The following is a 25,196-nucleotide window of genomic DNA, read 5'->3' on the forward strand; positions in this document are numbered from 1 at the left end:
CGAATTACAAAGTCAATCCGCGTAACTCAATAATCAAGATCATATACAGATCTATTGAGGGCTTACTAATTTCATAACTCCAAAACTCGCCAATCAAAGCTACGTAACGTGCCGCTAACCATAGCACACACATCAATTTTTATTGTGTCAAACAAAGCAACAAAACCATGGTGACTTTGAGTCATGTTTCTTTATTTTGGCTCAATTAAGGTCTGACCTAAAGTCTCCAAGACTTTTGCTCATCTAAAGAATACGATTACATTGTTCACATTTGAACATCTCTACTAAGTCTAGGTCCACCAAATTAACTTTCATAAGCTAAGTCAATTTAGAGAGAAATACGCATTGGGATTAATTTAATTAGCATAATATAATTTTGTCACAAAAATCTAAATTAAATAGTGACAATATTACACAAGTCGCAAGATCGAAAATCCGCTATGCTCGCAATCATCTCTTGCGCCATAGGTGATAATTATCCAAAATTTAATTTAATTTATGCGCAAAATATTAGTTTTCGAGAGTAAATCTACAAAGATTTCTCTCAACCGAACAACCTCCCACTGACTATGGCATATCTAAAAGCATGATAAAATATTCTAATTGCATACAATAACATTATAATGTAGATTCACAATCAACTCATGCTATGTTACAATTAATAATGGAATTTAAATAAATAAATAATTAATTATGCTATTCGAATCACAACATATTAGAAACTCTAGGTAAAAAATAACAATATGCTGTATTTAATATTCAGATTATGCCATAACAGAAAGTATATCACTTCTGAAACTTTCTGGAATTGTTTGGTATTTTCTGGAATTTTAAATAATTAATAAACACAGATGAAAACATAAATAAACATTCCAGAATCTCAGAAAATGCAACAACTATACCAGTAAATAGTAAACCATTACAGTGCTCTATAGTAAAAATTTCAGCTCCAAAAACTTAATCATGTAACACCAGAGGCATTTTAAAGTAAAAATAATGAATTATTATTTCAGGAAAAATATTTTTTATTTTCATAAAATTTTGAAAATTTTACAGAAGATAGAAAAATTAATTCTGAGTCTAACAGTACCAACCACGCTTAAAACAAAGCTATAACGAATTACTTATGACCATTTAAAGCAATTTTGAATTTTAAAACAAACAAACAGAACCTTGTACCTAGCTGCCAAACCCGCCAAGCCGGCGCGGAAAACGGTGCGGTGCGCGCGTGGACAGCGCAAGACACGTGCGTGGAAGACGCGGACAGTGCGGGCGTGGACAACGCGGTTGACGCGCGCGTGATGGCACGTGGAGGCGCGTGATGACGCGTGGCGGCGCTGACGTCATCAGATGGCGCGTACGGCTCACGCGCCGCGTTCCAAGGTATTTTCTGATCCGATTTTGGTACTTCCGGACTTCATTTTTCAAAATAAAAACATTTATGGTCTTAAAAATAATATTTAATGAACAAAAATTAAGAGGTGTATTATACTCTCTCTCTCTAATGAAAAGTGGAAGTGCAGAAATGCTGCACTTCATCTTCCTTCTCAAGCCATCAAAAAATCAAAACGAACCCAAATTAGGGTTTGATGTATCTCATCAACCGTAAATCGAAATCTAACAAATAATATATGGTTTCGAAGGTCTCAAAATAAGGATTCTAAATATGTAAGATTTGCAGATTGAAACTAAAACATGTAAAACCATCATGCATGTAAAGTTTCAAAAATATAAAATTGGTCTCCATTTTTCTTGAAATCTAACCGTTGGATTTTCATGAAGCTTTGCAGATATGTTCTACATTAAATATACTACAACATATAAATTTTAGGTCGATCAGAGATAGTTTGAAAAATTATTAATTTTCATGCATATATCGTGTATATATTTATATAAAATTATGCACCTATTTTAATGTATAAAAATAAGCATGAAAATACCCTTTAAGGCTCTGATACCAATATAAAACAAGTATAACGCAGCAGGTAAAAATTATCAGATCATATCTTAAGTGATAGAACCTGAAGCGAAGAATCTTGTCGATAAATCACGTGCTTTAAAAAACGCGAACAGCGAACAACGAACAGCCAATAGTGGTGTGATACCACAATATGAGTATTACCTACACAAGTCACAGTGCAAAAAACTTGATTGTTATTCTTTAATGGGAGAGAGTCAGAGAGAGTATATAAAAAATGTTATGGGCAAAAACCACATAACGTATTTGATATCAATGTATTATTCAAATATATAATAAGATATATAACCATATATATCAATCTATCCATATCAGTTGATATGATAGATATAGATATTAAGAGTGGGTTATTCAAACAGGTTTTGAATTCAAATTCAAAACTTACATAGATAAGGTTCAAAAGAGTCATGGGTCATGCCACATGGGCGGCCAATTTCTAACATGGATAAAGGACAAGAGTCCTATATAAGTGAGTTGCTTAGTTCCTATAAGGGTGAGACTCTTGAGAAGTTCATCCACATCTAATTAAGAGTCCAAGATAAGCAATGTGCTTGAGTCCTACAAAGTGAGATTGCTAAAGAATGAGGACACTATTGGTTATAAAAGTAACACCCCTCTCGGTGGGTCTAAGATATGTTTTTACTTGTGCATTGATTTATTGAGTTGAGATCACTTGAGATTGTCGACTGACTTGATCGGTGCAGTGTCCCTGAGTGGATGAGCCACTGTGCTATTCTCATTTTCTTGTGTGTAGGTGTTTAATTTAATCTATTCTGTTACGTGCTCTTCAACTAAGTTTCATGTTTGGTTGTGAGGTCAGAAATCAACACTCATATGTTTCAATAAGTCCTATGGGCGACATAATTCTCAAAATATTCATAATAATATTCACATTAACAGTGTGAATGTTCTGTGATGTGAACATTTACACTGTCAATGCGAATATTCACATTGTAAAATATGAATATTCACATCACAAAGTTGCTAACTATTTAAAAAATATTTGTATGGATAAAATTGTCCATAAAACATCTTAAATATGAGAATTAGGATTTGGTGGATTAAATGTCTAAATAATAAGATTTATTAGAATATAATAATATATTATGGACTAATTGAGATACAACCACTTTGAAAAAAATTTCCTAACAAAATTTTTAATTTTTTATTTAAATTTTAAATAGTGGAGCAAAATGGGAATTACATCGAAAATCGATTTGAAGTCTATCGACTCGGAGTGTTTGGGAAGTAACTGTTTTAGTTGATTTTTAAAATTTTTTTATAAAAAAATAAAGAGAATGATATGATTGGAGGTTTTGGTTTTTGACTATTAAAAAAAAATTAAAAAAAAAACCAATACCTCAATTGTTTCAATTAAAATGTGATTAAAGGCCACGCAAAATTTACTTATAAATCTCATATTGAGAAATTGTGATCCATTTAGTCTTAAAGATATTTTTATAGACCAATTAGTCCTATTGATTTTAAAAGTGTAGATTTAATATATTATTTAAAAATTAAATTTACGATTCTACCCTTATTTCTATTATGTTTCTTCTCTTTTTTCTTTTGTGCTAGAAAGGTAATATGCGAATCAAATTTTGGATTAATTTTTAAGAGTGCTTACGTATAGGTCCTAATAAGTGGACTTATTGTTTAATAGGCTTTATGAGAAAAATTTGTCATAAAAAAAGTCACTAATTGTAAGTTTTAGTGAGAATATATAAAAATTATGACAAAAAAAAGTTACTAATTTTCAATTTTTAGCAACGTATGTAAAAAATTATCACAAAAAAAAAAATGGTGATAATTTTACCAAGATTTATTTTCAATGGGACTTGAAGGGAATTAAGTCTAACTATTAGGACCTATTAGTAGTTTACCCTAATTTTTTTATATGAAAATCTTTTTTATTTAGAAAACATTTCAAAATAACTTAAAATATGGGATTCTTCAAATATTTTAAAAATACGAGATTTTTTAAACATTTTAAAAGGAGTACAAAAACTACTTAGTAAGTTTTGACCAAATATATAATTTTAAACTGTAATACTCTAATGTAACACTCCAATGTAAATTCTCTAAAAAAAAAAATCCTAGTGTAAGATCTTAATGTAACACATAAAAAAAAATTTCTTACTGTACTTTTCTAAAACATAACATTCCAAAAAAACTCTTTAGTATAACATTATAATATAACACAAAAAAAATTCTTAGGCCTCGTTTGGGATCCCTCATTTTTAGCAAAAAAGTCAAAAAGTTACTAAATTAGCCAAAAAGCCAATAACACATACAAAAAAGTCAAAGATTCTCTTTTCTCTCTACTTTTTGCACATCTTTTCATAAAAAGCCAAAAAGTCATCCCAAACATACTAATTTTTTTTAACTCATATTTTAGCCAAATAGCCAAAAAATTACTAAATTAGTCTATTCCCAAACGAGGCCTTAGTGTAACATTTTAATATAATACACACAAAAACTCCTTAATGTATTTTTTTTTAAATGTAACACTCTAATATAATACTTTAAAAAAATTCTTTAGTGTAACATTCTAATATAACATAAAAAATTCTTATTGTATCACTCTAATGTAATACACAAAAAAAATTTCTTAGTATATTTTTTTTCAAACTTAACATTTCAATATAGCACTCCAAAAACTCTTTAGTGTAAAACTTTAATGTAACAAAAAAAAAAAAAAAAATTCCTCTGCCTCTGTTTGGCAAGATGGTTTTCAGGCTTTTTTGGCTATTTTAGCCACAAAAAACAAAATAGGCTATTTTAGCCATAACAAACAAAACATCACATCCAACCTATAATCATTACATTCTTCTCTCACAAAAAAAGTCAAAAAAGCCAAAAAGTCAAAAAGCCCTTCCCAAACCAAGCTTTTTAGCCCAGGCTAAAATAGCCAAAAAAGCCAAAAAGCCAAAAAGCCAACATACTTCCCAAACCAAGCCTCTGTGTACTTCCTAAACATAACACTCCAAATTAATATTAAAATAAAACATGTGAGATTCTTCAAACCATGTTAAAAGGAATACAAATATTTTATAAAGTTTTGTGCAAATGTATAATTTCAAATTATGAGTGTTACGTTTGGAAAAAATACATATTAAGATTTCATTTGAATGAAGGTTGTGTGGGTTTGGGGCTATTTTAGCCCCAAAAAAAAGATAAAATAAGTTTTTTAACCCAATAAAACAAAACATTACAAGAAATTCTATTTTGACACACCTAATTATCTCAATATACACACTTAATAAAATTTTATTTTAATAATAATTATATCCTAAAATAAAATAACCATAATAAACAAATAACAACAATAATTTCAACATCAACAACAATTACAGCTTTGACATTAACAAAAATAGAAATAGAAGTCTACTGGGGTTGCTGTTCGATGTAATGGACACCATTGTCCGTGGTCCTTTTTACCATGACCTTCCCGCCTTTTTCAGGTAACTCCACTCATCTCATTGACTTCATTCTTTATTTCATTCCAATCCTTCTATCCTATACCCCTTTTTTATTAGGAAAATGTCTCGTAGCTCAAATTTTGTGGCTCAAAAGTGGCTCAAATGGCCAAAACGACGTCGTTTTGGCCATTTTTATGTTGTTCTGTACTCAAAACGACGTCGTTTTGGCCATTTGAGCCACTTTTGAGCCACAAAATTTGAGCTACGTAGCATTATCGTTTTCATTATTTTGTTGATTTCTTCTTCAATTTGGCTTCTCAAATTTCTAGAGGAAAGCTCTCTTCCGCAAACCAGTGATCATTTTTTTTGGTTGAAAATCAACTGTTGAAATTATTATTTTTGTTTGAAAAACAATATTCAAATCGAAAAAAATAATTACATTTGGAAATTAAGTTTCGAAATTTTAGGAAATTTTCGAAAGTTAAGAACTGAAAAAAATAATTTTGTTTGGAAAACAAGTACCGGCGAGCTTTGCTTTGCTTCCGACAGTCTCTTCTTGTCGTTGTCTTTGTTGTTGGCAGTGGTGAGCGAACAAGCATGGTTCTTATGCTTCTGGTCTTCTCCTGAGAGGCTATCTTCCTTCTTTCCAACAATTTCTCGATGGCTATGGAGCTTGGAATTCGGTGAGCCGAGAGACTGCTTCCGCATGTTCAATGTATGTATGTGACACTGAGAGAGAGAGAGAGAGAGAGAGAGAGAGATCTATGGCTTGGTTCATCGGAAGCTAGATACAAAGATCTATGACTTGGTTCATCAGAAGCTAGCTGCTAGTTTTCGGTGATTGTGTGGGTGTGTGTTTGAGGTGTATGATATTTGAATTAAGGGTTAAAATTGATATATATCTAATTAAATTTATGAATGTGTGTATTGAGAAATAGTGTGTACTGAGGTAAGTAAGTGTGTGAAAATAAAATTTTTAAACATTACATCAAATTCAGGTTTTTTGATTATTTTAATCTGGGGCTAAAAAGTCTCTTTTGTGATAAATTTTTTTAATTTTTTTTTGACCCTTACAAGAGAAAAAATAAAATAATTATAATTTAGATGTGATATTTTATTTTATTAATTTTTTAATTTATTTTATCTTTTTATAATTATTTTAATAAAAAACCCTAAAAAAAACTATACGACAAATGAAGGCTTACATATTGATTGTTTTTATTTATTACTAAAAGATATGTGAAAAGAGTAGAGGAGTGCTTATTTAATTTTAGAAAAATTTGGACTTAAATATTTTATCAAATATCTTATATAGATATAGGAACTATCCTATATGAATCCCATATAAATCCTACACCTCTATAAAATATTGGGTAAATTACACTTACACCTTTGAGATTTGAGTTTAATACATATCACACCCTGACGTTTGGGAAATTATATTAATTCTCTGTCATTGTAATTATTTAGACAGAATGAAGACATTGGATTCATGCACTCTTTTTTTTTTTTTTGCTTTGCTTTACTTTATCTTTTTTTCACCTTTTCTTTACTTTTTTTTAAAATGCAATTTTCTTTATTTTTCTATTAAGAGTTATTACATTTTATATAAGTAAGGGATTTGTAAAATGAAACTATTAACTACAGGGGTGAAAATATAATTTTTAAAATATCAAGAGATGAGTAGTAATTAGACTAAAACTTAAGAGGTGTCAATATAATTTATCCTAAAATATTTAATAAAACATTTGCGATCTTTATCATTATTTTTTTACTTTGCCCAAAATGACCTCATTATGATGTTTTCTTAGCTGGCAACTAAACAAAGCTGCACCGACGCCACAAGCATGCATACTGTAGAGAGAAAGTGCTAGATAGAGAGAGAGAGAGAGTAATGGGGCATGGGTTGGAACTTGGGAGTTTGGGAGTGCTGAGGAGTTGGTCCTTCTGAGATCCACACCGTCTATATCTTGGATCAAATGATCGGACGACGCACGTACACATATTGGGTTGAAAGTACGTACGGTTTATAAGAACCCGGGGAAGAAAGACTGTTGGTCATGTTTGGTTGGATGAATATGAACTTGGAATTGGTTTAATAGTCTAATAAAATTATTAATTTGATATTTAGTTAAATAATTGAAGTACGGATTAATTATTTTAAATTTGACTATTAATTAAGATAGAATATATAATCTAACAGATTCGTAATCTTAAAACTATTAATTATGAAAATACTAATTCAGTTCGTCTAAACAAACATGACTCTAATGTAGTGTGGTGATGCGGTGGCCCACGGGGCAGCTAATAGTATAATAATTACAACAACAACTTTTATTTATTTTCAATTCTATTATGTTGGTACTTAGATTTATTAGAAATTTATTTTTTAAGTGTTTGTATCTTAATTAATTTAGAGTATTTTTATCAATTTATTTAAATTTTATCTTAAAATATTATTAAAAAATTTATTTTTTATTTTAAGAATTATTTTTTAATGGGGGATGCACCAATAAATCCTAAATTAATAACTTATGCACTGTTTAGTCCTAAAAGTTTTCTTATAGACTGAAAGGTTCCATTACAATGTTAATAACATCAGATACAATGTTAATAACATCAGAGTCATGTTACAAACATTGGATTTCAAACATCTAATGTTCATCAAATTTCAATAATGTTTGAAAATATAGGATGAAAAACATCTAATGTTCATCAGATTTCAATAAATTTTGAAATTATAGAATGAAACATCAGATCATTTACATCATTCACATCATGTTGATGTAAAAATGGGACTAAATGGAGCATAAGAAAACTTTTAGGACTAAATGGTTCAACGTTTCAAAAACTAGGACTTATGGGTAAATTTTCCTTTTTTCATATGTATTTTTTATTGGTACTATGTATTTTGATCCCATTTAATAAGATTTAAGGATTGATTTGGTTTGATTTATAAAAATACTATGTCTTTTATACTTTTACGATTTTTATAATTAAAAAGGTTGATATATACGGATATATTACTCATCAATGAAATTTATATTTATTTTATAAAGAATTTTTTTAATTTATGTTTTTATAACACATATTAAGAAGTCTAAAAATGTTAAATATGATTTGCTTTATTTTTTTGTTTATTTTAGATTGAATAAATAAGATTCGTTTACAAAGTATAATCAAACAATTTAATATATTTATTTTTAAAAGAACTCCAACTATACATTTTAAAATGTATTGTGGGTCCTTTTATAAATAAATAAATACAAACAAATTAAATATTTATAATTATAAAATTAAAGTTTTAATTAATTTATACAGATAAACTCACAATATAAATAATTTAGACTAATGAAATAAGACTCATAATCTAGTTATCCAAGTCCAAAAAAAATTAAATGCATACATTTCAGGTTATATCACATGTATGAGTTTATTATATCACAGGTTAATCTACATGTGAATATCACATGTATGAGTTTGTTATATCACAGGTTAATCTACACGTATGAGTTTATTATTAAATAATGATATCACATATTAATAATAACATTATATCTCAAAATGCCATCAGTTAGAGTTTCAAACTAATTATATAACAAAAAAATTTAGGAAAAATTACGTAACAATGATAATTTGAAAAAATTATCATATGTTTATGAAAAAATTATAAGTTAAAGTATTAATTTGAAATTTCTCTAAAAATTGTATACTAATTTGAAAATTTTCTACAAATTTATGGCTAAAACATAACGACTCACCTTTAAAAAAGATTATTAGTTCCATATATGGTGGGAGAGTGGTACTTAATGGCTTTTTTGAGAAGTTGGTTGGAAATTAATTTTTTGATTTTTTTGGAAAAAAATATATAAAAAAATAGAGAGGTGATATGATGCAATTGAAGTGCACTTAGACCTTATTTGGAGACTAAATATTTTAACAAAAAAATTAAAAAATTATTATAAATTATCACATTATTCTTTCTATTATTATATACATTATTTTATAATAGATTAAAAAACTACTAAAATAATTTTTTTCTAAATGAGACTTAACCTAAAAAACTTATCTCGCATTTTGTTAGTGGCAATTCTGCTATTTTCTATTCAACAAGTGGGCATTTAGAGCATCTCCAGTAAGAATAGTTAAAATAGCTATTCAAAATTTCACTTTACTATTTTAGCTAGTCATTTTTTTAATATACACTCCAACAAGACTATCTACTTTAGCTTCTATTAAAATATTCTTATACTTTAACTACCTTCTTTCCAATCTAAAAAAAAAAAAAAAAACTAACTTCTTTCAAATTATTATTTTTTTCATTCTTCTAAATATAATTATATTTTTGTGAAAGTTACATTTTTCTACTATCGTATTTTTCAAATGGTCATATTTTTTCAACGGTCATATTTTTGTAACGGTTATATTTTTTCACATTTTTACAACGGTTATATTTTTGCAACGGTCATATTTTTGCAATGGTCATATTTTTATACTTTTCTATTATAAATAAGACATTCCCTATCATTTGATCTTACCCTCAACTCAATTTTCTACTTCATCCAAACTTCCATATCTCTCTCTATGGCTTCCAATTCTCTTTATGATATGCTTGTAAATGACTCTGACTTCTCTGAATCTGATGATGATTTGGAGATGCTCAAAGCTGTTACTATGGATGAAGAACTACTAGATAGTGAGATAGAATCAAGCTCATGTCGTGGTTCTGTTCAAGGTCGTAAAGTCATTCATCGTGATCATATTGAAGGTCATGAAAGGCTTTTTCTCGACTATTTTGCTGAATTGCCTGTATATCCTCCTGAGCTATTTCGAAGGAGGTTTCGGATGAAGCGTTCACTTTTTCTTCGAATTCAAGCTGCAGTAGAAGCGCACGATCCATACTTTCTCCAAAAAAGAAATTGTGCTGGAAAGCTTGGTTTGTCTTCTCTTCAGAAGATAACTGTTGCACTTAGGATGCTTGCTTATGGAGTAGCTGCTGATTTTATAGATGAATATGTGAGAATTGGAGAAAGCACTACAATAGAAAGCTTAAAATATTTTGTTAAAGCAGTTGTTGATATTTTTTCTAATGAGTATTTGAGGTCACCAAACAGTAATGACATCGCAAAACTACTAGCGGTTGGTGAAAGTCGTGGATTTCCTGGAATGCTGGAGAGCATTGATTGTATGCATTGGAAATGGAAAAATTGTCCGACTGCGTTGAAATGTATGTATACTAGTCACATTCATGAACCAACAATTATTTTGGAAGCTGTTGCATCATATGATCTTTGGATTTGGCATGCATTTTTTGGATTACCTGGGTCTCATAATGATATCAACGTGCTAGAAAGGTCTTTTGTATTTACCGAACTTGCTCAAAGGCGTGCTCCTGCAGTCAATTACACCATCAATGGCAATGAACATACAATGGGATAATACCTCGCCGATGGTATATATCCACAATGGTTAACATTTGTGAAAACAATTCCTTCTCCTCAAGGAAATAAGAAAAAACTTTTTGCTGTAGCTCAAGAGGTGACAAGAAAAGATGTAGAACGTGCATTTGGAGTGCTTCAAGCACGATTTGCAATTGTGCGTCAACCGGCACGTTTTTGGAATACTTAAATACTTAAATATATTATGAAGGCGTGCATAATTCTACATAATATGATCATTGAGGATGAGCGGGATGACAATGGAGTAAAAGACTTCAATTATGACCAAATCGATGACAGTCCCCATGTAACAGTGTTACAGAAGAGAACTACTGAACTTATGGAATTCATTCAATGTCATCATAATATTAGAGATAGGCAAACACATTCTCATCTCCAATCGGACCTTGTCGAACATTTGTGGCAATTACACAGCGAGTTGTAAAAGTTTTGAATTTGAAGTTTCATTTTATATAGTATGCTATTAGTTTTGAATGTAATCAATAAATGCTTTTAATTTATGTGTAATTTTATAATTCTATATGCCTTTTAATTATATGGTTATCACTTTAATTATATGCCTTATATATATATATATATATATGTATAAATAATTAGCAATGTAGAGAAAATACAGCACAAAATAGCAGCAAAATAGTAGCAAAAACACCACAAAAATAGTAACAAAACAACAGCAAAATTAGATCAAAAACATCTTCAAGAACATATAATTTACAAATTCATGTATTCACAATTGAAAAAATTAAGAATAAAGCAGCTGGAAATATAATGCTCATCACTACTTCATTCATCAATTCCATGGCTGAATCTACATAAACCCTCAATTTCTTGTGTTCCCTTGCTTTTGCAGTGCTGTTCATCACCACTTCATCATCACTACCATCAGTCCAATCTTGATCAATATCTTCCTCCTCTTTATCACCATGATCAGCAACACGATAAACTTCAACATGGGTATGCCCTAGGCCATTAAACTTGCCAAGCTCACAGTCTATCAAGTCATCACAACTGCATGAGAATGCATCATCTTCCGCTGCACCCATCAGCTCTGCATCTACTGCAGCTATATTTAGCTTAGAAATGGCCTCTGAATCATTTGTGGCCTCAAAGAGCATCATAGAAGATAAATTAACAAATTCTTTCTTCTCATCCATCTTCCTAGATAGGAGAATGAGAAGAATTGGTTATTTGGGATAGAAGTGAACCTTCATATGCATATAGTTGCCCATATTGATTATTGTCGTACAAAATATACTGATGATTAATTAAAGAAGAAAAGGAGTGATGTGGGCTGCCACCTTTTTCGTGGCTAACTTGACAAATCTGAAGCCATCTTATGTTGTAGAAAGAATTACAATCATAACCATTAGAAAAACCTTGATTAAGAGTAAGTACCTCTATCAAGTTAATTATTTTTATTTTTTTAAAATAAATAGTCAATCGTAAAAAATTCAACCCCATAAAACTATCAAGCCAACTATAGTAGCATTTGTTATTGGCTAGTGAAACATTAATAAAAGATTACTTCATATCTAAGGAAATATTCAAAGTGAATAGAGAGATTGTTCATAATGTATTTAAAAAATGACTATTTAAAAATAGAAAAGTACCTTTCTAACTAAAATTTGACTAAAAATTTAGTTAGTTTAATGAGATGCTCTTTGTCAAAGAGAAGAATGCAATATATTTTAAGAATACAATATATTATTCAAATTTTAATGATCTATCATAATGTACGTTGCTCATCCTTGATTAACATCAAAGCATTAGAAAAATAATAATATTGCAGATTATCTAAAAGAGACTTGGTTATATTCATACTCCATTATATTAATGAGATTTGGTCTTCTAGAATACAACTGCAAATGCCACATCATCCATTATATTTAACTCTGGAAGGGTGGCCATACTCACACTCCTATTTCTATTAGATACGCTTTATTTATTTATTTTTATTTGTAAAGGTCTTCATATTTTCTATTAGATCCATTTTATTTTTATTTATAAATGTTGACATTAATTCATGTTAAAAGTTATGTTTCATCAAGCACCATAAATGTTACTTATCATAAATAACTATTGACGTTGTTAGGTTTTATTCTTGGCAACCCCGTTTGGCAAAACTCCTTTCAGTTGTATTTATTTTCGCACTTTTATTTCAGTGAGGCTATGAGTGTTTAGATGCGAATCCAACCCGAAGTGTGCCTTTCAGAGAAGTTTGTGATGCTAATGCTTTCAAGATTGCCACTTCTCTGATTATGACGGGGATCGAGTTGCCCGGTCAGCTCGCGGGGGTCGAGAGGGCAGCGCCCCTTGGTGGGTCCGAGGCACCGCCACGGCGGGATCAAGGGGCATCGCCCCCGAAACAAAATGCAAAAATACATTCAAAATTGCCTGTCCGCTCGAGTGGAGAATGCTGGGTTTCAGAAGTTTGTCAGGTTTGTAAAAATACTGGAAGGTGTGATTTCGCGCTTGAGCGGGTTCTCAAGCGCTCGAGCAGACCTCTGTTTTTTCACACGCATATTTTGCTGAAGCTGCTCGAGCGGGTTGTTGGGCGCTCGAGCGGAGATCGCGGGACAGTTTTCTATAAATACGTGTTTTCAATCCAAATCTAGGATAACTACTCCAGATCTTCTTCTTGGGTTCTAAGGTTTATATCTGGGGATATTTTGCTAGTTTTCTTTGATGTTTTGTTTGAGTATTCAACTCATGGTTTAAAGATTATACATCAAAGGTTTGTTCGTTTATTCTACACAAAAGAGAGAGTTGTTCTTCGGTGGATTCTGAAGAATTCAATCCTGAAGCTTTGGGGATTCTGGAGTGGCTCATCGTAAAGACAATTTCAAGGTGAAAACGGGGTTGGAAGAGACACATAGAGGTTCGTTCAATTCGGGCGTGGATTCGCTAGGTAATTGAGAGTATACCTGTGTAATTCCTTTAAATCTCCTTAGTGGATTGTCTTGTGGCTGTTGCCCGTGGTTTTTTGATCACGATTGAAGGTGTCCAATTGTGGTTTTTCCACGTAAAATCGTTGTGTCGATCTTTCTTGATTGTTTAATTGAGATTGTTATATTCTTCTTAAAATTGATACATAATCACAAATCAACATCTAGGGGATTTCTAGATTTTTCAGAAGTGTTATTACTGTTATGTGATAGTTTAAAAATACCCTTCAATTTATCTGATTCTTTCATGGCTTCATTCCATTCCAATTTAGGAAACCAAAATTATACTAATACCAAAATTATACTAAACCAAAATTGTTGCAGGTGCATTACAGGAATCAAAAAATTAGGCAACAGTTGTAAACTTCATTTATAAACTGAGCCAAAGCATTATGCACGGTATTCCAGTGAACACAATTTTTTCCAATTTAATATATGCTCACTTGATCCAACAATATTGGAGGCATCCTATCCATTAACTTGTAGTTTGATTTCCAGCAGAAGGAAACAACAGATAAGGTACCACAGGTCAAGAGGACAGGAGTAAGACCAAGTGTATCATCTTATTATTATTATTATTTTCTAATGACAAGTAAATCGCCAAGTGTTTCATCTTATCAAAATTTATAATAAGCTTCCACTCCAGCAAAGGGAAAATGCAAGTATTAGGCTACCAGTCTAGGAAGAGATATTCAAAGTAAATTACCTTGATGCCGTCCAGAAATTGGGGAGAGATGTCTGTCTCAAAACTTTCAGAAAGTTTGAAATAGAGGACAAGACTCAAGCCCACGCCATCACTATCACCAAGGAACATTGGAGCAGGATAAGTAGGCAACTGCGACAAAATACAATAAGCCAATAGATAAATGATGAGAAATTGCTCAGTAGCCAAACTTTGAATTTAAACTAATGAAATTTAATATCTATATTCCACCAGAACAACATGGCATTCATGTGCAGAGTAACTAGTGTAAATAGAAAATACATAAATGAACAAGAGATGTGGAAATAAAACTTGAATATTGATAATTAAGAGCGGAGGCAGGTTCCCATCTGCCTTGACAGAAGGAAGGTCAAGGTGTTGGGCAATGTAATTAACCTTTCTTGGGCACACAAATAAATCAACACCAATTGGAATATAAGGGTTGTTTTAGTATAATTTTATATATATACATCAACCCTGCATTGGCATCCTAAAACTATAAATCTTTTAACTATATACATCAATCCATTTCATTATGATTCTGCCAAACCACCAAACTACACCTCAAGCTTAAACACATCACTCGTCTCCAATATCATCTTTGATGATCATTCATCAATGCTCAAAGCTAAACCACAATTAAGCAATTAGTACTAGCTGTTGCCCCGTCTCAACCACAACCTATTTTTGGATTCAAAATCTAAGAACAAGTAAATATTAGTACTTAAATCTAGAAGGAAGTAATCAAAGTGATCATACCCTCTATAAGGAAATTCTGTGATGAAAATAAGTTGACAATTTTTTCAAATTTAAGTAATGGCATAAGCTGCAGTTCAGAAGAAATCTATGCCATTACTTAAAGTGTTCAGGTTTTGGGGAAAATATTCACCCATCATAATTTCCACACCTTTGTCTTGTTTGCACCAAACATAAGAGAATTTATGTTTAAGTGTTCTATCTATGGAATTTATGTCAACAGAAAGCATATGAAACAAACAGAAATGACAATCTATATGAAAGCATATGAAACAAACAAACATAAATGATATTATCAATTGGATTAAAATGACGCAAAATTTAAAATCAAAGGTCAAAATCGAATCAATTAAACGTAGAAATCAAAATAATACAAGCAACACAATATAAGAATTACAATTATAATTTACCTTAATAAAATTTTCTAATCTAATCCAACAACCAAAATCCATTAATCATAGCACATTTTAGTCAAATAAAATTTTTAGTCAAAGTTCAAATCAAGCCAAGTAATATTAATTTTCAGATAGATAACAGAATGACATTAATTTTGGGTCAATGAAATAGTAGTTTGACATTTTCACAAAATTAACGAAAAATAAATCGATGTTACTGCCACCTATGCTACAATACCATAAATTCAGCTAGGTTCTCCATTCATGGAACCCAAATAATTACAATCTATATTCTAACAGAAATTACAACAAACATATGGTGTGCAATACAAATGCATAGACAAATAAACAGAAATGACAAAATTTATTACCTCCCTTGAGAAAAAAGTTTGAGAAAAAGATAGAGAGGATGCGAGAATTTGTGAGATTTGGAATGCTTTCTTTATGGATTTGTTCAGGAGGTACCGATACAACTTTTAGCGCCAAAATAAGGGAAAAATTTTACTGCCAAAAACAAAATTCAGGAGCCAAAAACAAATAAAAAATTAAAAGGTGCATGAACAGTACCTTGCTTGTCCTGGCGAGGTACTGTAACTCACAATCATCTTAGCGATGCTTGAGCGAGTCTGCTGGAGCCATCTTTTACCCTTCCAATAAAAATAAAAAAATAAAGTGTATCTAATAAAAATAGGAGTGTGAGTATGGCCATCCTTCCAGAGTTAAATATAATGGATGATGTGGCATTTGCAGTTGTATAATAGAAGACCAAATCTCATTAATATAATGGAGTATGAATATGACCAAGTCTCTTTTAGATAATCTACAATATTATTATTTTTCTAATGCTTTGATGTTAATCAAGGATGAGCAACGTACATTATGATAGATCATTAAAATTTGAATAATATATTGTATTCTTAAAATATATTGCATTCTTCTCTTTGACAAAGAGCATCTCATTAAACTAACTAAATTTTTAGTCAAATTTTAGTTAGAAAGGTACTTTTCTATTTTTAAACAATCATTTTTTAAATGCATTCTAAACAATCTCTCTATTCACTTTGAATATTTCCTTAGATATGAAGTAATCTTTTATTAATGTTCCACTAGCCAATAACAAATGCTACTATAGTTGGCTTGATAGTTTTATGGGGTTGAATTTTTTACGATTGGCTATTTATTTTAAGAAAATAAAAATAATTAACTTGATAGAGGTACTTACTCTTAATCAAGGTTTTTCTAATGGTTATGATTATAATTCTTTCTAGAAGATAAGATGGCTTCAAATTTGTCAAGTTAGCCACGAAAAAAGGTGGCAGCCCACATCACTCATTTTCTTCTTTAATTAATCATCATTATATTTTTGTCACGACCCAAACCCGCTCCTATGGGTTTAGCACCATAACCGACCAGTAATCCGTGATTACCGAAGGCCTACATAACAGTAATGCTAGTAATACAGAGTAAAGGGGTTGGCAGAAGCCAAAACAGTAAATAAAAGATGTTCAACGAGCTGTGACAGTCTGAATGCAAAAAGACTTTTATGAACAAGCCACATTCGTAACCAAAACACATTTACATATCAGATATACATACATACAAGTTAGGGATTCAATCCCTATGCCATAACTGTACAGTAGGAGTCTATAACATCTATTAGAAAACAGAAACAGAAGGGTGAATCCGAACACCCCAAAACAGCCGTAGCTTGAACAGACTCGGAACCTTGAAGTGAGGCACAAAGGTTGGCTTGACAAAAGGGAGTTAACCCGACGCATCTAGCTCCGGTCCGGTGCCTGGACACCTACATATAAATATAAACAGTGAGCTAAAGCTCAGTGAATAACAGTTATGTAAAGAGGTTAAGAATGAATGTCCCTTCAGTAACTAAATAGTCATATCAGTCACTTAGAAACCATAACAGTTATATGTGGTGCATCCCATAACAAAAATAGTACAGTAAGTCTTACCAGCCCGAACAGTCAGCTGATGGCCACCATAATAGTAAACAGCAGTAGTTCCAAACATGGGAACCGACAGAGATCTCTATGACAATAGCAGTAACAATACAGTAACAGTAACAGTGAATTGCTATGGATGCCACGGATACAGTTTACAAATAGGACAAACATTCATTCATTAAACAATAACGTTTCAGTGAGCAGAATAGTTAATCATTCAGAAAATAATCATAATCGAACATATCTTTACAACATTGTTACTCATAGAGCACTGGGCTATAAGCAGCTAGTGGATGTCCTCGAGTGCCAACCCTACACAGTTACAGAACGAATACACACTAAGTTATACACTCAGGAATCAACAACTTAGTCCCTATCTTGGCTCGGTGTGGTTCTACATCAATATCCTCATTAAGATGCCTTAAACATGGCCTAGGAATGCCTAGGATGGAAAGAGGATGCAAGGAGACACTTTAAAACACTTTTCAAAATTTGCTGAAACAGGGGTCCACACTCAAGCGTGTCTTTCTACGCTTGAGCGAACATGCAGAAAAAGGAGCTCCACTCGAGCGTGACTTCCTATGCTCAAGCGGACTGCAAACTTCATGAAAAGTGCTGGATACATGCAATTCACGCTCGACGGACGCTCGACCCCCGCTCGTGCGTGAGACTCAGGTCCTCGCTTGAGCGTGAACTTTCTCGCTCGAGCGGACTGTAAAACACATGAACTTCTGGGCATATGCATCTCACACTCGAGCGTGACTTTCCACGCTCGAGCGGACGTGCATGACTTAGAGTGTACGCTAAAGCGTGAAGTCCTACGCTCGAGCGTGGGTCCAAAATCTGGAATTTTCAGATTGAACCTCAAGCATGAAATTCAATTTTAAAAGCTTCAAATTAGATCCCCTTGGGCTAATTTTCTGGAAAACTCTCGGAAACTCATAGTATAACATGTTTTTAAAGATCATTTGTAAAATCAAGCTCAAAGGTGAGACAATTGAACACAATTTTTAAGTGTAAGCACGAAGAACATTGCAAGATCATACATGCATGAGTTCTCATGAACTCTAGTGTTTCAAAACAAGATCAAATGCAATGTTGAGCTCAAAATATGATGAATTCATGGACCATAACAAAAATATGAACTTGCATGTGGAAATTCTCATGAAATAACTCCAAAATTCAAGAAAATGCACATGCATGCAAGGATTAACTCTCAATTCAACATTTTAAACCAATACTTGACATTAATCTCCAAATTTCCATGAATCATGCAAGAAACAACTTAAATACACAATTGAGAGGATGAATTCCTTACCTAGGTTTTGAATTCCAAGTATTGAAGCTTCAATTACACAATCTCTCTTCAATTTCTCCTAAGTTCCAAGCCAAACTTTGTTGAATCAATTCTTTCCTTCCAATTCTCTCTCTCTCACACGTTTGGTCTCAAAGATAAAATGGATGGCATATCAAACATGAGTGAAATAGAAAAAGAATGGTCTTGAATCAAGCCACTAAGTGGCAATTGTGTAATAAACACAACTAATGTAATTTAACATTATGTAATCCAATTTAATCGTTCCAAATCAAATTTTCATTAAACCTACTATAAAATCACATAAATTCTAATTAGCATATAACGCTAATCAATTTCAGATTCGATCGCCGATAAGACCTTCAATCCGCAGTTCAAAGTTAAAACATAAACAGATCGATCAAATGATAAACAGATAGAAATGCAAGTAAAGTAATATACTCTTGCAATCAATTCAGAATTTCAGTCAAATCAGTTACTTATCATTCTCAGTTGCAGTTTAGCATTAATCAGAGGTCAGAGTTGTCACAGTCTTCCCTCCTTAAAAGAGTTTGGTTCTCCAAACTTGAATTACCTTCATTTTGAAAGAATGCCGGATTCAGTGGGAACAATTCAAGATATCTCTTCATTATATCGTCTTCCCTTTCCCAAGTGGCATAGACGCCACCATGGTTTTGCCAGTCCACTTTCACTAATGGAATTTCTTTATTCCTCAACTTCTTGATTCGTCGGTTTACAACCTGAATAGGCCGTTCTTCATAAGTGTAGTCATCACTTAGCGCTACATGGGTAGGCTCAATCACATGGAAGGGATCCCGAAGATAATCCCTCAACATTGAAATATGGAAGACAGTATGCATATGCTCCATTTCAGGAGGAAGCGCTACTTGATACGCTACCGGATTAATCTTTTCAATGATTTCATACGGGCCGACATATCTCGGCGCCAGCTTACCCTTAATCCCAAAACGGGTCTGGCCTTTCATCGGTGTCACTTTAACAAAAACATAATCACCCACTTTATATTCCCTGTCTCGCCTACGAACATCTGCATAACTTTTCTGTCGGCTTTGTGCGGTTTTCAATCTCTGTTGAATCAGTTTCACCTTTTCAGTGGTTTCTTGTACAATTTCGGGCCCAAGCAAAGGCCCATCTCTAACTTTTGTCCAACAAATAGGAGATCGGCATTTTCTGCCATACAAAGCCTCGAAAGGCGCCATGCCAATGCTCGAGTGAAAGTTGTTGTCGTAAGAAAATTCGGCTAATGGTAAATGGCTTTCCCAATTTCCTAGGAAATCAAGGACATACATTCGCAGTAAATCTTCAAGAGTCTAGATGGTTCTTTGTGACTGGCCATCTGTCTGAGGATGATATGCACTACTCAATCTCAGTTTAGTACCTAATGCTGTCTATAGGCTTTGCCAAAATCTCGATGTAAACTTCGAGTCCCTATCAGAAACAATGGACACAGGCACTCCATGCGATCTAACAATCTCATCAATATAAATTATAGCCAATTTGTCCGCATTGTAAATTGTTTTGACAGGTAAGAAGTGAGCAGATTTAGTCAATCTATCAACAATAACCCAAATTGAGTCCATACCTTTACTGGAGCGAGGTACACCAATAATGAAATCCACAGTGATATGTTCCCATTTCCATTCCGGTATTGGTAAGGGTTGCAGTAAGCCTACGGGTCGTTGATGTTCAGCTTTAACTTGTTGGTAATGAAGACATTTCGATACAAAGTCAGCAATCTCTTTCTTCATTCCCGACCACCAGAAATTCAATTTCAAGTCTTGATACATTTTCGTATTTCCTAGATGGATAGACAGTTTCGAATTGTGGCCCTTTTGCAGAATTCGTTTTTTCAGTTCAGAATCATTTGGTACACACAACCTTCCCTGAAATTTTAACATATTGTTCTCAAATTTAAAGTCCGGTCTCGGTTTGGACTCCTGTTCATCAATGACCTTTTTCAAAAAGTCATCCTGTTCCTGCTTCTCTTTAATTTCCTCAATCAGTGCTGGTTGAGCAGAAATAGCGGCTAAGGTTCCACCTTGTTCACACAAAACAATCTCAACTTTAAAATTTTCAAGTTCACATAGCAATTTTTTCTGGTCGGTGAGTAAAAAGGCTAAATTTCCAACTGATTTCCGACTCAGTGCATCGACAACGGTGTTAGCTTTCTCCGGATGATACAAAATTTGCAAGTCGTAACCTTTTATCAGTTCTAACCATCTCCGCTGCCTCATGTTCAATTCTTTCTGTGTAAATAAATATTTTAAGTTCTTGTGATCTGTATACACTTCACACGTTTCCCCATAAAAGTAATAACGCCAGATTTTCAATGCAAATACCACTGCGACAAGTTCTAAGTCATGGGTCGAGTAGTTCTTTTCATGCGGTCTCAGTTGTCGGGAGGCATATGCAATAACTTTACCATTTTGCATCAATACACATCCCAAACCCTTATAAGAAGCATCACTAAATATGGTAAATCCATCCGTACCTGAGCGTAGGGTAAGAATCGGTGCAGTCACAAGTCGAGTCTTTAACTCTTGAAAAGCTGATTCTCTCTAGTCAGTCCAGTCAAATGATATCCCTTTTTGAGTCAACTGAGTCAACGGTAGGGCAATTTTGGAGAAGTCCTTCACAAATCTTCTGTAGTATCCGGCTAAGCCTAAGAAACTTTGGACTTCAGTAACATTAGACGGTCTGGGCCAATTCACTACTGCTTCAATCTTCTGTGGGTCAACTGAAATGCCATCCTTACTGATCACATGTCCCAAAAACATTACATTGTCTAGCCAAAATTCACACTTCATTAGTTTTGCATACAGTTTCCGTTCTCTTAAGGTCTGTAAGGCAATGTTCAAATGATGTTCATGCTCTTCCGTACTTTTGGAATAAATCAAAATGTCATCTATGAAAACAACTACAAATTCATCAAGGAATGGTTTGAAAATTCTATTCACAAGGTCCATAAATGCAGCAGGTGCATTAGTAACTCCGAAAGGCATAACAAGGAATTCGTAATGTCCATACCTCGTTCGAAAGGCAGTCTTTTCAATGTCCTCTGGTTTGACTTTCAACTGGTGGTATCCAGATCTAAGGTCAATTTTTGAAAAGACCTGAGCACCCTGTAACTGGTCAAATAAATCATCAATACGAGGCAGTGGGTACTTGTTTTTCACTGTTACCTTGTTCAGTTCACGGTAGTCAATGCAGAGTCTCAATGAGCCGTCTTTCTTTTTCACAAACAAAACTGGAGCGCCCTATGGCAAAGTACTAGGCCTGATGAACTTCTTATCCAACAGTTCTTGTAGCTGAATTTTCAATTCTTTCAGTTCGATAGGTGCCATTCTGTACGGAGCTTTGGAAACTGGCTGTATACCCGGAATCACATCAATAGTGAACTCAATGTCCCTGCCAATCAAATCCCCTGGCAAATCATCTGGAAAAACATCTGAGAATTCTCTGACTATGGGAATACTGTCCATATTAGCTTTAGCATCAGTAGGTACAGTCAATATACAACATAGATACCCTTTACAACCCTTGTTAATGAGTTTAAAAGCTTTTATAGACGAAATCAGATATGGGGGAAGCACTACACCAACTCCGTTAAATACAAATTTAGGCAATCCAGGTGGACGAAAAATAACTTATTTTTTTACATAGTCTACGGTAGCATGATATTTTATTAACCAGTCCATTCTTAATATCACATTGAAATGATCGATATTCAAAGGCAGTAAATCAATATATAAATGCACATCCCCAACAATAATTTCACATGCAGGGTACATGTAAGCACAAGTCATGGATCCCCCAACAGGTGAAGATACAGCTAACAAATAATTCATGGGTTTCAGTGGTCTATTTAGTTTTCACAAAAAAGCATGCGACACATATGAATGTGTAGACCCCGAATCAATCAGAACAGAAGCATTTTGAGTACAGATTGAGAGTATACCTGACACAACGGTCTCGATATTTTACACATCTCCCGGTACAAGTGCGAACACTCGGCCTTGCCTTAGAGGCTCCTTTCCGGTAGCTTTGGGATTGGGTTTCGGTGCAACAGTTGATGCTGCAGCACTAGCTGCAGCTTTACTATTGACTTAAGAAGTGAAAGGGCAATCTTTAACAATGTGATCCACTTTGCCACATCTATAACAAGCACCAGAGATTTTATAGCAAACCCTCTTATGTCTTTTCCCACATTCAGAGCAGGGTGGTATGGAATTGTTTCCCTGGCTAGAACTGGTTGTTGACCCTATATTTTGCGTTTTGCTCAATGGACTGCTTCGGCCTTTCTTAAACTTAAAACCCGTCTTTTACCACGCCATTCAGTCGCTGGTGTTTTGGTATGTTTTAATGCCTCGATGTTCGACTCAGCTATTATCGCCCGATCAAGAACATCCACATATTTCAATAACTTCAGCACATTGATTCTGTCAAGTATCTCTACATTAAGGCCGCCTTCAAACTTCTTGGCCTTTTTGTAATCAGTGTCCACCATGTGTGGCGTGTATCTGGCGAGTTCAGTAAACTTTGATTCATACTCTTCCATTGACATAGTACTTTGTTTCAACTGTTCAAACTCAGTCACTTTGCGATCCCTGACACACTGAGGAAGTATTTTTCAAAGAAGGCTTCTTTAAATTGAGCCCAAGTCAAAGCAGTATTGGTGTCACGAACAAGCATCCACCATCTTCTGGCCTCTTCTTGTAAAGTAAAGGTAGCCAGCAATACCTTGTGTGCTTCGGAACACGGAAACACTTCAAATAATTTCTCTGTTTCTAGAACCCATGCTTCGGCCTTTAACGGTTCAAGGCCTCCCTGAAAGGATGGTGGTTTCATTTTACTGAACTTCTGTGTCAAGACAATTATATCCTCATTAACATTTTGCTCCGGTTGAACTGGAGGAGGTGGGGGCTGTTGGTTCTGTTGTAGTCTCAAGGCCTCAGTCAACAGTTCAACCGTTCTTTATAATCTTGCCATTCTTGCCTCAGATGATTCGGATTAGCAGCATTTTGTGCATCATCTATTTCACTATAGGCAATATGGTAATAATAAACATAGGCAGTTACATACTTAAACACATTAGCACATTAACACATATATTCATGTCATGGCCACACACACATTCTCATGCTCATGCAATGCCCTAATTACTTTTCTAGGAATTCATATAGCTCATTTGGACACATGTGTGCGGTATAAATCGTGGTTTGATATCGCTCTAATACCACTCTGTCACGACCCAAACCCGTCCCTATGGGTGTAGCACCGTAACCGGCCAGTAATCCGTGATTACCGAAGGCCTGCTGAACAGTACTGCCAGTAATACAGAGTAAAGGGGTTGGCGAAAGCCAAAATAATAAATAAAAGATGTCCAATGAGCTACGACAGTCTAAACGCAAAAAGACTTTTATGAACAAGTCACATTCGTAACCAAAACACATTTACATACCAGATATACATACATACAAGTTAGGGATTCAATCCCTATGCCATAACTGTACAGTAGGAGTCTATAACATCTATTACAAAACAGAAACAGAATGGTGAATCCGAACACCCCAAAACAGCCGTAGCTTGAACAGACTCGGAACCTTGAAGTAAGGCACAAAGGTTGGCTTGACAAAAGGGAGTTAACCCGACGCATCTAGCTCTGGTCCGGTGCCTGGACACCTACATATAAATATAAACAATGAGCCAAAACCTAGTGAATAACAGTTATTTAAAGAGGTTAAGAATGAATGTCTCTTCAGTAATTAAATAGTCATATCAGTCACTTAAAAACCATAGCAGTTATATATGGTGCATCCCATAGCAAAACAGTACGGTAGGTCTTAGAAATAGTAGAAATCAATTAAAACGTAGAAATCAAAATAATACAAGCAACACAATATAAGAATTACAATTATAATTTACCTTAATAAAATTTTCTAATCTAATCCAACAACCAAAATCCATTAATCATAGCACATTTTAGTCAAATAAAAATTTTAGTCAAAGTTCAAATCAAGCCAAGTAATACTAATTTTCTGATAGATAATAGAATGGCATTAATTTTGGGTCAATGAAATAGTAGTTTGACATTTTCACAAAATTAACGAAAAATTAATTGATGTTACAGCCGCCTATGCTACAATACCATAAATTCGGCTAGGTTCTCCATTCATGGAACCCAAATTGTTAATCATATTATTTAATTTTGATGATGTCTAAAATATATTAGTTAATATAC

The 25,196-nt window shown here is 33.2% G+C and overlaps 1 pseudogene; it reads left to right on the forward strand.

The window, feature by feature from the left end:
• The first annotated feature begins 9,657 nt into the window (after window positions 1-9,657).
• On the forward strand, window positions 9,658-11,028 carry LOC114260504 (uncharacterized; annotated as a pseudogene).
• The last annotated feature ends 14,168 nt before the right edge of the window (window positions 11,029-25,196 follow it).

This window comes from Camellia sinensis, chromosome 10 (genome assembly GCF_055761805.1).
Source record: "Camellia sinensis isolate YWXY chromosome 10, ASM5576180v1, whole genome shotgun sequence".
In the NCBI taxonomy this organism is placed as follows: domain Eukaryota; kingdom Viridiplantae; phylum Streptophyta; class Magnoliopsida; order Ericales; family Theaceae; genus Camellia; species Camellia sinensis.